At 43.7% G+C, this 12,039-nt stretch overlaps 1 long non-coding RNA gene across 6 annotated transcripts in view; it reads right to left on the bottom strand.

Annotated features, from left to right (window-relative positions):
- LOC307181269 overlaps positions 1-12,039 on the bottom strand; it is a 1,277,915-nt gene that overhangs the window by 118,420 nt on the left and 1,147,456 nt on the right. The window contains exon 8 of one of the 6 annotated variants that reach the window (XR_013826286.1): positions 11,271-11,301. The exons of the other annotated variants lie outside the window; for them this stretch is intronic. This is a non-coding gene — a long non-coding RNA (uncharacterized lncRNA). Of the gene's footprint in view, positions 1-11,270; positions 11,302-12,039 lie in introns of those variants that run through there. 6 annotated transcript variants of the gene reach the window in all.

Below are 12,039 nucleotides of genomic sequence, written 5' to 3'. Positions count from 1 at the left end.
TGGCCCAGTTTGCAATTTCTGCGGAAGATGAACAGGAATAGCGAGAACCAATGAGAGGCTAGCTGGAGGTGTCTGGACGGGCAAATTTAACTCTCATTTCCCACCAGGAAGAGGAATTAACCAAAGGCTCAGCGTGCCGGGCCGGAACCAGATTAGGGCCTGAAGCCATCCTGCGGTGTTGCGGCCAGGTCACAAGAAAGCGAGTTGAAGAAAGGAGCTCAGGGGCACTGTAATTCACAAACCTGCAGAGTTATAAATGACAGCTATCGTCCAAAAATAGACTGAAGTAAGGCTGCCAAGAGGACTTGAAAGCGGGGCAGAATTGCAGGAAACCGATTTCAGGAGGTAGACTGGAATTGCATTGAAAGCATAGGAAAAGAGGCAGAACGTCCACAATGATGCACTTGGCCAAAAAGGGCGTATGCATTTTTTCCTGAATATATTCAGGAAAAAACGCATACGCCCTTTTTGGCCTACCAAGCAAGCTTGCAAAGGAAATCTGCACTACAATGAAGTCTCACTTCCCCCCGGTCAAAAGGGCCATCTGAAAAAAGTGTAAAATCCAGAAAGGCAGGACAGGCCATGGAGAACTGGGAGCCTTGTTATGCTGATGGGCGGGATGTAAATTGCCAACAACCACTCGGGAGAAGTGTATGGTGTTTCCTGAAACATCTAAAAAACAAAGCAACAGAACCTAGGGCACTTCCACTTATGGTCCTATAGCTTAGGGAAATTAAAATCAAAAAGACACAGCCACCCCAAAGTTTGGAACGGCTCTGTTTACAAGAACCTCGTTTACAGTACAAGTTCAACATCGCAGAAAGTGAAAAATGGATAAAGAAGTTGTGGTATTTACTTACAAAGCAATATCACTCAGCAATGAAATCTGTGTCATCAGGCCCTTAGCAGCACAATGAGTGGATTCAGGTATGATGATTCTAACTGAAATAAGTCACACAGAAAAAGAAACATCATAAGATATCAGTAATACACGGAATGGAAACTTGGCTACACAGGAACTGAATTACAGAACAGAACAGGGTCTCAAATTTAGAAAACCAACTTATTCTTGCTTAAGGGTAAAGGTGAGTTGGGGTGCTGCATAAAACCAGAGATTGAAATGAGCACAGATAAAGTTCCTTAAGCCAAATATGGAATAGACAAGAGCTACTCCTTGCTCAACGAAATGGACTCAACACCCCATATTAAACGCCTAAGAATGTACCTGACTAGTAAGTATCTTAAAACCTATGGATTGCTATGTCTCCGAAAGAGAATCAAGCATGTGTACAGGGGCATAAACGCAGCAGTGATAGGATTGGAGAGGTTCGGTGAGCAAATGAAGACCCTTTGAAGTCATATTGCATGGTACCCATTCCACGGGTTTCAACTACCCAGGTTTAAGGTATTCTTCCTTCAGCTAAAACATGCATGTGGAACCTAGAGTATGATCAACCATGTGATCGGGAGACGTGTTCAAATATGTCTCAGTTTTCCTCCCCTGGTACTCGGGTGCAACATTCCAGACGCTTTACTAACACTCTCCCCACTTGGAGAGTCAGTCCCTTTAACCTCCTGTTCGGCCCAGTTTGCAATTTCTGCGGAAGATGAACAGGAATAGCGAGAACCAATGAGAGGCTAGCTGAAGGTGTCTGGACGGGCAAATTTAACTCTCATTTCCCACCAGGAAGAGGAATTAACCAAAGGCTCAGCGTGCCGGGCCGGAACCAGATTAGGGCCTGAAGCCATCCTGCGGTGTTGCGGCCAGCTCAAAAGAAAGCGAGTTGAAGAAAGGAGCTCAGGGGCACTGTAATTCACAAACCTGCAGAGTTATAAATGACAGCTATCGTCCAAAAATAGACTGAAGTAAGGCTGCCAAGAGGACTTGAAAGCGGGGCAGAATTGCAGGAAACCGATTTCAGGAGGTAGACTGGAATTGCATTGAAAGCATAGGAAAAGAGGCAGAACGTCCACAATGATGCACTTGGCCAAAAAGGGCGTATGCGTTTTTTCCTGAATATATTCAGGAAAAAACGCATACGCCCTTTTTGGCCAACCAAGCAAGCTTGCAAAGGAAATCTGCACTACAATGAAGTCTCACTTCCCCCCGGTCAAAAGGGCCATCTGAAAAAAGTGTAAAATCCAGAAAGGCAGGACAGGCCATGGACAACTGGGAGCCTTGTTATGCTGATGGGCGGGATGTAAATTGCCAACAACCACTCGGGAGAAGTGTATGGTGTTTCCTGAAACATCTAAAAAACAAAGCAACAGAACCTAGGGCACTTCCACTTATGGTCCTATAGCTTAGGGAAATTAAAATCAAAAAGACACAGCCACCCCAAAGTTTGGAACGGCTCTGTTTACAAGAACCTCGTTTACAGTACAAGTTCAACATCACAGAAAGTGAAAAATGGATAAAGAAGTTGTGGTATTTACTTACAAAGCAATATCACTCAGCAATGAAATCTGTGTCATCAGGCCCTTAGCAGCACAATGAGTGGATTCAGGTATGATGATTCTAACTGAAATAAGTCACACAGAAAAAGAAACATCATAAGATATCAGTAATACACGGAATGGAAACTTGGCTACACAGGAACTGAATTACAGAACAGAACAGGGTCTCAAATTTAGAAAACCAACTTATTCTTGCTTAAGGGTAAAGGTGAGTTGGGGTGCTGCATAAAACCAGAGATTGAAATGAGCACAGATAAAGTTCCTTAAGCCAAATATGGTATAGACAAGAGCTACTCCTTGCTCAACGAAATGGACTCAACACCCCATATTAAACGCCTAAGAATGTACCTGACTAGTAAGTATCTTAAAACCTATGGATTGCTATGTCTCCGAAAGAGAATCAAGCATGTGTACAGGGGCATAAACGCAGTAGTGATAGGATTGGAGAGGTTTGGTGAGCAAATGAAGACCCTTTGAAGTCATATTGCATGGTACCCATTCCACGGGTCTCAACTCTCCAGGTTTAAGGTATTCTTCCTTCAGCTAAAACATGCATGTGGAACCCAAGTATGATCAACCATGTGAACGGGAGACGTGTTCAAATATGTCTCAGTTTTCCTCCCCTGGTACTCGGGTGCAACATTCCAGACGCTTTACTAACACTCTCCCCACTTGGAGAGTCAGCGCCTTTAACCTCCTGTTTGGCCCAGTTTGCAATTTCTGCGGAAGATGAACAGGAATAGCGAGAACCAATGAGAGGCTAGCTGGAGGTGTCTGGACGGGCAAATTTAACTCTCATTTCCCCCCAAGAAGAGGAATTAACCAAAGGCTCAGCATGCCAGGCCGGAAACAGATTAGGGCCTGAAGCCATCCTGCGGTGTTGCGGCCAGGTCACAAGAAAGCGAGTTGAAGAAAGGAGCTCAGGGGCACTGTAATTCACAAACCTGCAGAGTTATAAATGACAGCTATCGTCCAAAAATAGACTGAAGTAAGGCTGCCAAGAGGATTTGAAAGCGGGGCAGAATTGCAGGAAACCGATTTCAGGAGGTAGACTGGAATTGCATTGAAAGCATAGGAAAAGAGGCAGAACGTCCACAATGATGCACTTGGCCAAAAAGTGCGTATGCGTTTTTTCCTGAATATATTCAGGAAAAAACGCATACGCCCTTTTTGGCCAACCAAGCAAGCTTGCAAAGGAAATCTGCACTACAATGAAGTCTCACTTCCCCCCGGTCAAAAGGGCCATCTGAAAAAAGTGTAAAATCCAGAAAGGCAACAGGCCATTGAGAACTGGGAACCTTGTTATGCTGATGGGCGGGATGTAAATTGCCAACAGACACTTGGGAGAAGTGTATGGTGTTTCCTGAAACATCTAAAAAACAAAGCAACAGAGCCTAGGGCACTTCCACTTATGGTCCTATAGCTTAGGGAAATTAAAATCAAAAAGACACAGCCACCCCAAAGTTTGGAACGGCTCTGTTTACAAGAACCTCGTTTACAGTACAAGTTCAACATCGCAGAAAGTGAAAAATGGATAAAGAAGTTGTGGTATTCACTTACAAAGCAATATCACTCAGCAATGAAATCTATGTCATCAGGCCCTTAGCAGCACAATGAGTGGATTCAGGTATGATGATTCTAACTGAAATAAGTCACACAGAAAAAGAAACATCATAAGATATCAGTAATACACGGAATGGAAACTTGGCTACACAGGAACTGAATTACAGAACAGAACAGGGTCTCAAATTTAGAAAAACAACTTATGCTTGCTTAAGGGTAAAGGTGAGTTGGGGTGCTGCATATAACCAGAGATTGGAATGAGCACAGATAAAGTTCCTTAAGCCAAATATGGAATAGACAAGAGCTACTCCTTGCTCAACGAAATGGACTCAACACCGCATATTAAACGCCTAAGAATGTACCTGACTTGTAAGTATCTTAAAACCTATGGATTGCTATGTCTCCAAAAGAGAATCAAGCATGTGTACAGGGGCATAAACGCAGCAGTGATAGGATTGGAGAGGTTCGGTGAGCAAATGAAGACCCTTTGAAGTCATATTGCATGGTACCCGTTACACGGGTTTCAACTACCCAGGTTTAAGGTATTCTTCCTTCAGCTAAAACATGCATGTGGAACCTAGAGTATGATCAACCATGTGATCGGGAGACGTGTTCAAATATGTCTCAGTTTTCCTCCCCTGGTACTCGGGTGCAACATTCCAGACGCTTTACTAACACTCTCCCCACTTGGAGAGTCAGTCCCTTTAACCTCCTGTTTGGCCCAGTTTGCAATTTCTGCGGAAGATGAACAGGAATAGTGAGAACCAATGAGAGGCTAGCTGGAGGTGTCTGGACGGGCAAATTTAACTCTCATTTCCCACCAGGAAGAGGAATTAACCAAAGGCTCAGCATGCCGGGCCGGAACCAGATTAGGGCCTAAAGCCATCCTGCGGTGTTGCGGCCAGGTCACAAGAAAGCGAGTTGAAGAAAGGAGCTCAGGGGCACTGTAATTCACAAACCTGCAGAGTTATAAATGACAGCTATCGTCCAAAAATAGACTGAAGTAAGGCTGCCAAGAGGACTTGAAAGCGGGGCAGAATTGCAGGAAACCGATTTCAGGAGGTAGACTGGAATTGCATTGAAAGCATAGGAAAAGAGGCAGAACGTCCACAATGATGCACTTGGCCAAAAAGGGCGTATGCGTTTTTTCCTGAATATATTCAGGAAAAAACGCATACGCCCTTTTTGGCCAACCAAGCAAGCTTGCAAAGGAAATCTGCACTACAATGAAGTCTCACTTCCCCCCGGTCAAAAGGGCCATCTGGAAAAAGTGTAAAATCCAGAAAGGCAGGACAGGCCATGGAGAACTGGGAGCCTTGTTATGCTGATGGGCGGGATGTAAATTGCCAACAGACACTTGGGAGAAGTGTATGGTGTTTCCTGAAACATCTAAAAAACAAAGCAACAGAGCCTAGGGCACTTCCACTTATGGTCCTATAGCTTAGGGAAATTAAAATCAAAAAGACACAGCCACCCCAAAGTTTGGGACGCCTCTGTTTACAAGAACCTCGTTTACAGTACAAGTTCAACATCGCAGAAAGTGAAAAATGGATAAAGAAGTTGTGGTATTTACTTACAAACCAATATCACTCAGCAATGAAATCTATGTCATCAGGCCCTTAGCATCACAATGAGTGGATTCAGGTATGATGATTCTAACTGAAATAAGTCACACAGAAAAAGAAACATCATAAGATATCAGTAATACACGGAATGGAAACTTGGCTACACAGGAACTGAATTACAGAACAGAACAGCGTCTCAAATTTAGAAAAACAACTTATGCTTGCTTAAGGGTAAAGGTGAGTTGGGGTGCTGCATAAAACCAGAGATTGGAATGAGCACAGATAAAGTTCCTTAAGCCAAATATGGAATAGACAAGAGCTACACCTTGCTCAACGAAATGGACTCAACACCGCATATTAAACGCCTAAGAATGTACCTGACTTGTAAGTATCTTAAAACCTATGGATTGCTATGTCTCCAAAAGAGAATCAAGCATGTGTACAGGGGCATAAACGCAGCAGTGATAGGATTGGAGAGGTTCGGTGAGCAAATGAAGACCCTTTGAAGTCATATTGCATGGTACCCATTACACGGGTTTCAACTACCCAGGTTTAAGGTATTCTTCCTTCAGCTAAAACATGCATGTGGAACCTAGAGTATGATCAACCATGTGATCGGGAGACGTGTTCAAATATGTCTCAGTTTTCCTCCCCTGGTACTCGGGTGCAACATTCCAGACGCTTTACTAACACTCTCCCCACTTGGAGAGTCAGTCCCTTTAACCTCCTGTTTGGCCCAGTTTGCAATTTCTGCGGAAGATGAACAGGAATAGTGAGAACCAATGAGAGGCTAGCTGGAGGTGTCTGGACGGGCAAATTTAACTCTCATTTCCCACCAGGAAGAGGAATTAACCAAAGGCTCAGTGTGCCGGGCCGGAACCAGATTAGGGCCTGAAGCCATCCTGCGGTGTTGCGGCCAGGTCACAAGAAAGCGAGTTGAAGAAAGGAGCTCAGGGGCACTGTAATTCACAAACCTGCAGAGTTATAAATGACAGCTATCGTCCAAAAATAGACTGAAGTAAGGCTGCCAAGAGGACTTGAAAGCGGGGCAGAATTGCAGGAAACCGATTTCAGGAGGTAGACTGGAATTGCATTGAAAGCATAGGAAAAGAGGCAGAACGTCCACAATGATGCACTTGGCCAAAAAGGGCGTATGCGTTTTTTCCTGAATATATTCAGGAAAAAACGCATACGCCCTTTTTGGCCAACCAAGCAAACTTGCAAAGGAAATCTGCACTACAATGAAGTCTCACTTCCCCCCGGTCAAAAGAGCCATCTGAAAAAAGTGTAAAATCCAGAAAGGCAGGACAGGCCATGGAGAACTGGGAGCCTTGTTATGCTGATGGGCGGGATGTAAATTGCCAACAGACACTTGGGAGAAGTGTATGGTGTTTCCTGAAACATCTAAAAAACAAAGCAACAGAGCCTAGGGCACTGCCACTTATGGTCCTATAGCTTAGGGAAATTAAAATCAAAAAGACACAGCCACCCCAAAGTTTGGGACGCCTCTGTTTACAAGAACCTCGTTTACAGTACAAGTTCAACATCGCAGAAAGTGAAAAATGGATAAAGAAGTTGTGGTATTTACTTACAAAGCAATATCACTCAGCAATGAAATCTATGTCATCAGGCCCTTAGCATCACAATGAGTGGATTCAGGTATGATGATTCTAACTGAAATAAGTCACACAGAAAAAAAACATCATAAGATATCAGTAATACACGGAATGTAAACTTGGCTACACAGGAACTGAATTACAGAACAGAACAGGGTCTCAAATTTAGAAAACCAACTTATGCTTGCTTAAGGGTAAAGGTGAGTTGGGGTGCTGCATAAAACCAGAGATTGAAATGAGCACAGATAAAGTTCCTTAAGTCAAATATGGAATAGACAAGAGCTACTCCTTGCTCAACGAAATGGACTCAACACCGCATATTAAACGCCTAAGAATGTACCTGACTAGTAAGTATCGTAAAACCTATGGATTGCTATGTCTCCAAAAGAGAATCAAGCATGTGTACAGGGGCATAAACGCAGCAGTGATAGGATTGGAGAGGTTCGGTGAGCAAATGAAGACCCTTTGAAGTCATATTGCATGGTACCCATTACACGGGTCTCAACTCTCCAGGTTTAAGGTATTCTTCCTTCAGCTAAAACATGCATGTGGAACCCAAGTATGATCAACCATGTGAACGGGAGACGTGTTCAAATATGTCTCAGTTTTCCTCCCCTGGTACTCGGGTGCAACATTCCAGACGCTTTACTAACACTCTCCCCACTTGGAGAGTCAGCGCCTTTAACCTCCTGTTCGGCCCAGTTTGCAATTTCTGCGGAAGATGAACAGGAATAGCGAGAACCAATGAGAGGCTAGCTGGAGGTGTCTGGACGGGCAGATTATTCCTGAATATATTCAGGAAAAAACGCATACGCACTTTTTGGCCAACCAAGCAAGCTTGCAAAGGAAATCTGCACTACAATGAAGTCTCACTTCCCCCCGGTCAAAAGGGCCATCTGAAAAAAGTGTAAAATCCAGAAAGGTAGGACAGGCCATGGAGAACTGGGAGCCTTGTTATGCTGATGGGCGGGATGTAAATTGCCAACAACCACTCGGGAGAAGTGTATGGTGTTTCCTGAAACATCTAAAAAACAAAGCAACAGAGCCTAGGGCACTGCCACTTATGGTCCTATAGCTTAGGGAAATTAAAATCAAAAAGACACAGCCACGCCAAAGTTTGGAATGGCTCTGTTTACAAGAACCTCGTTTACAGTACAAGTTCAACATCGCAGAAAGTGAAAAATGGATAAAGAAGTTGTGGTATTTACTTACAAAGCAATATCACTCAGCAATGAAATCTATGTCATCAGGCCCTTAGCATCACAATGAGTGGATTCAGGTATGATGATTGTAACTGAAATAAGTCACACAGAAAAAGAAACATCATAAGATATCAGTAATACACGGAATGTAAACTTGGCTACACAGGAACTGAATTACAGAACAGAACAGGGTCTCAAATTTAGAAAACCAACTTATGCTTGCTTAAGGGTAAAGGTGAGTTGGGGTGCTGCATAAAACCAGAGATTGAAATGAGCACAGATAAAGTTCGTTAAGTCAAATATGGAATAGACAAGAGCTACTCCTTGCTCAACGAAATGGACTCAACACCGCATATTAAACGCCTAAGAATGTACCTGACTAGTAAGTATCTTAAAACCTATGGATTGCTATGTCTCCGAAAGAGAATCAAGCATGTGTACAGGGGCATAAACGCAGCAGTGATAGGATTGGAGAGGTTCGGTGAGCAAATGAAGACCCTTTGAAGTCATATTGCATGGTACCCATTCCACGGGTCTCAACTCTCCAGGTTTAAGGTATTCTTCCTTCAGCTAAAACATGTATGTGGAACCCAAGTATGATCAACCATGTGAACGGGAGACGTGTTCAAATATGTCTCAGTTTTCCTCCCCTGGTACTCCGGTGCAACATTCCAGACGCTTTACTAACACTCTCCCCACTTGGAGAGTCAGCGCCTTTAACCTCCTGTTTGGCCCAGTTTGCAATTTCTGCGGAAGATGAACAGGAATAGCAAGAACCAATGAGAGGCTAGCTGGAGGTGTCTGGACGGGCAAATTTTTCCTGAATATATTCAGGAAAAAACTCATAAGCCCTTTTTGGCCAACTAAGCAAGCTTGCAAAGGAAATCTGCACTACAATGAAGTCTCACTTCCCCCCGGTCAAAAGGACCATCTGAAAAAAGTGTAAAATCCGGAAAGGCAGGACAGGCCATGGAGAACTGGGAGCCTTGTTATGCTGATGGGCGGGATGTAAATTGCCAACAGACACTCGGGAGAAGTGTATGGTGTTTCCTGAAACATCTAAAAAACAAAGCAACAGAGCCTAGGGCACTGCCGCTTATGGTCCTATAGCTTAGGGAAATTAAAATCAAAAAGACACAGCCACCCCAAAGTTTGGGACGCCTCTGTTTACAAGAACCTCGTTTACAGTACAAGTTCAACATCGCAGAAAGTGAAAAATGGATAAAGAAGTTGTGGTATTTACTTACAAAGCAATATCACTCAGCAATGAAATCTATGTCATCAGGCCCTTAGCATCACAATGAGTGGATTCAGGTATGATGATTGTAACTGAAATAAGTCACACAGAAAAAGAAACATCATAAGATATCAGTAATACACGGAATGTAAACTTGGCTACACAGGAACTGAATTACAGAACAGAACAGGGTCTCAAATTTAGAAAACCAACTTATGCTTGCTTAAGGGTAAAGGTGAGTTGGGGTGCTGCATAAAACCAGAGATTCAAATGAGCACAGATAAAGTTCCTTAAGTCAAATATGGAATAGACAAGAGCTACTCCTTGCTCAACGAAATGGACTCAACACCGCATATTAAACGCCTAAGAATGTACCTGACTAGTAAGTATTGTAAAACCTATGGATTGCTATGTCTCCAAAAGAGAATCAAGCATGTGTACAGGGGCATAAACGCAGCACTGATAGGATTGGAGAGGTTCGGTGAGCAAATGAAGACCCTTTGAAGTCATATTGCATGGTACCCATTCCACGGGTTTCAACTACCCAGGTTTAAGGTATTCTTCCTTCAGCTAAAACATGCATGTGGAACCTAGAGTATGATCAACCATGTGATCGGGAGACGTGTTCAAATATGTCTCAGTTTTCCTCCCCTGGAACTCGGGTGCAACATTCCAGACGCTTTACTAACACTATCCCCACTTGGAGAGTCAGCGCCTTTAACCTCCTGTTTGGCCCAGTTTGCAATTTCTGCGGAAGATGAACAGGAATAGCGAGAACCAATGAGAGGCTAGCTGGAGGTGTCTGGACGGGCAAATTTAACTCTCATTTCCCACCAGGAAGAGGAAATAACCAAAGGCTCAGCGTGCCGTACCGGAACCAGATTTGGGCCTGAAGCCATCCTGCGGTGTGGCGGCCAGCTCAAAAGAAAGCGAGTTGAAGAAAGGAGCTCAGGGGCACTGTAATTCACAATCCTGCAGAGTTATAAATGACAGCTATCGTCCAAAAATAGACTGAAGTAAGGCTGCCAAGAGGACTTGAAAGCGGGGCAGAATTGCAGGAAACCGATTTCAGGAGGTAGACTGGAATTGCATTGAAAGCATAGGAAAAGAGGCAGAACGTCCACAATGATGAACTTGGCCAAAAAGGGCGTATGCGTTTTTTCCTGAATATATTCAGGAAAAAACGCATACGCCCTTTTTGGCCAACCAAGCAAGCTTGCAAAGGAAATCTGCACTACAATGAAGTCTCACTTCCCCCCGGTCAAAAGGGCCATCTGAAATCCAGAAAGGCAGGACAGGCCATGGAGAACTGGGAGCCTTGTTATGCTGATGGGCGGGATGTAAATTGCCAACAACCACTCGGGAGAAGTGTATGGTGTTTCCTGAAACATCTAAAAAACAAAGCAACAGAACCTAGGGCACTTCCACTTATGGTCCTATAGCTTAGGGAAATTAAAATCAAAAAGACACAGCCACCCCAAAGTTTGGAACGGCTCTGTTTACAAGAACCTCGTTTACAGTACAAGTTCAACATCGCAGAAAGTGAAAAATGGATAAAGAAGTTGTGGTATTTACTTACAAAGCAATATCACTCAGCAATGAAATCTGTGTCATCAGGCCCTTAGCAGCACAATTAGTGGATTCAGGTATGATGATTCTAACTGAAGTAAGTCACACAGAAAAAGAAACATCATAAGATATCAGTAATACACGGAATGGAAACTTGGCTACACAGGAACTGAATTACAGAACAGAACAGGGTCTCAAATTTAGAAAACCAACTTATGCTTGCTTAAGGGGAAAGGTGAGTTGGGGTGCTGAATAAAACCAGAGATTGAAATGAGCACAGATAAAGTTCCTTAAGTCAAATATGGAATAGACAAGAGCTACTCCTTGCTCAAAGAAATGGACTCAACACCGCATATTAAACGCCTAAGAATGTACCTGACTAGTAAGTATCTTAAAACCTATGGATTGCTATGTCTCCGAAAGAGAATCAAGCATGTGTACAGGGGCATAAATGCAGCAGTGATAGGATTGGAGAGGTTCGGTGAGCAAATGAAGACCCTTTGAAGTCATATTGCATGGTACCCATTCCACGGGTTTCAACTACCCAGGTTTTAGGTATTCTTCCTTCAGCTAAAATATGCATGTGGAACCCAGAGTATGATCAACCATGTGATCGGGAGACGTGTTCAAATATGTCTCAGTTTTCCTCCCGTGGTACTCGGGTGCAACATTCCAGACGCTTTACTAACACTCTCCCCACTTGGAGAGTCAGCGCCTTTAACCTCCTGTTTGGCACAGTTTGCAATTTCTGCGGAAGATAAACAGGAAGAGCGGGAACCAATGAGAGGCTAGCTGGAGGTGTCTGGACGGGCAAATTTAACTCTCATTTC

Source organism: Stenella coeruleoalba (assembly GCF_951394435.1).
Source record: "Stenella coeruleoalba genome assembly, contig: scaffold_62, whole genome shotgun sequence".
Classification (NCBI taxonomy): domain Eukaryota; kingdom Metazoa; phylum Chordata; class Mammalia; order Artiodactyla; family Delphinidae; genus Stenella; species Stenella coeruleoalba.
The sequence above is the reverse complement of the archived record's forward strand: the minus strand, read 5'-3'. Positions and strand labels throughout refer to the sequence as shown.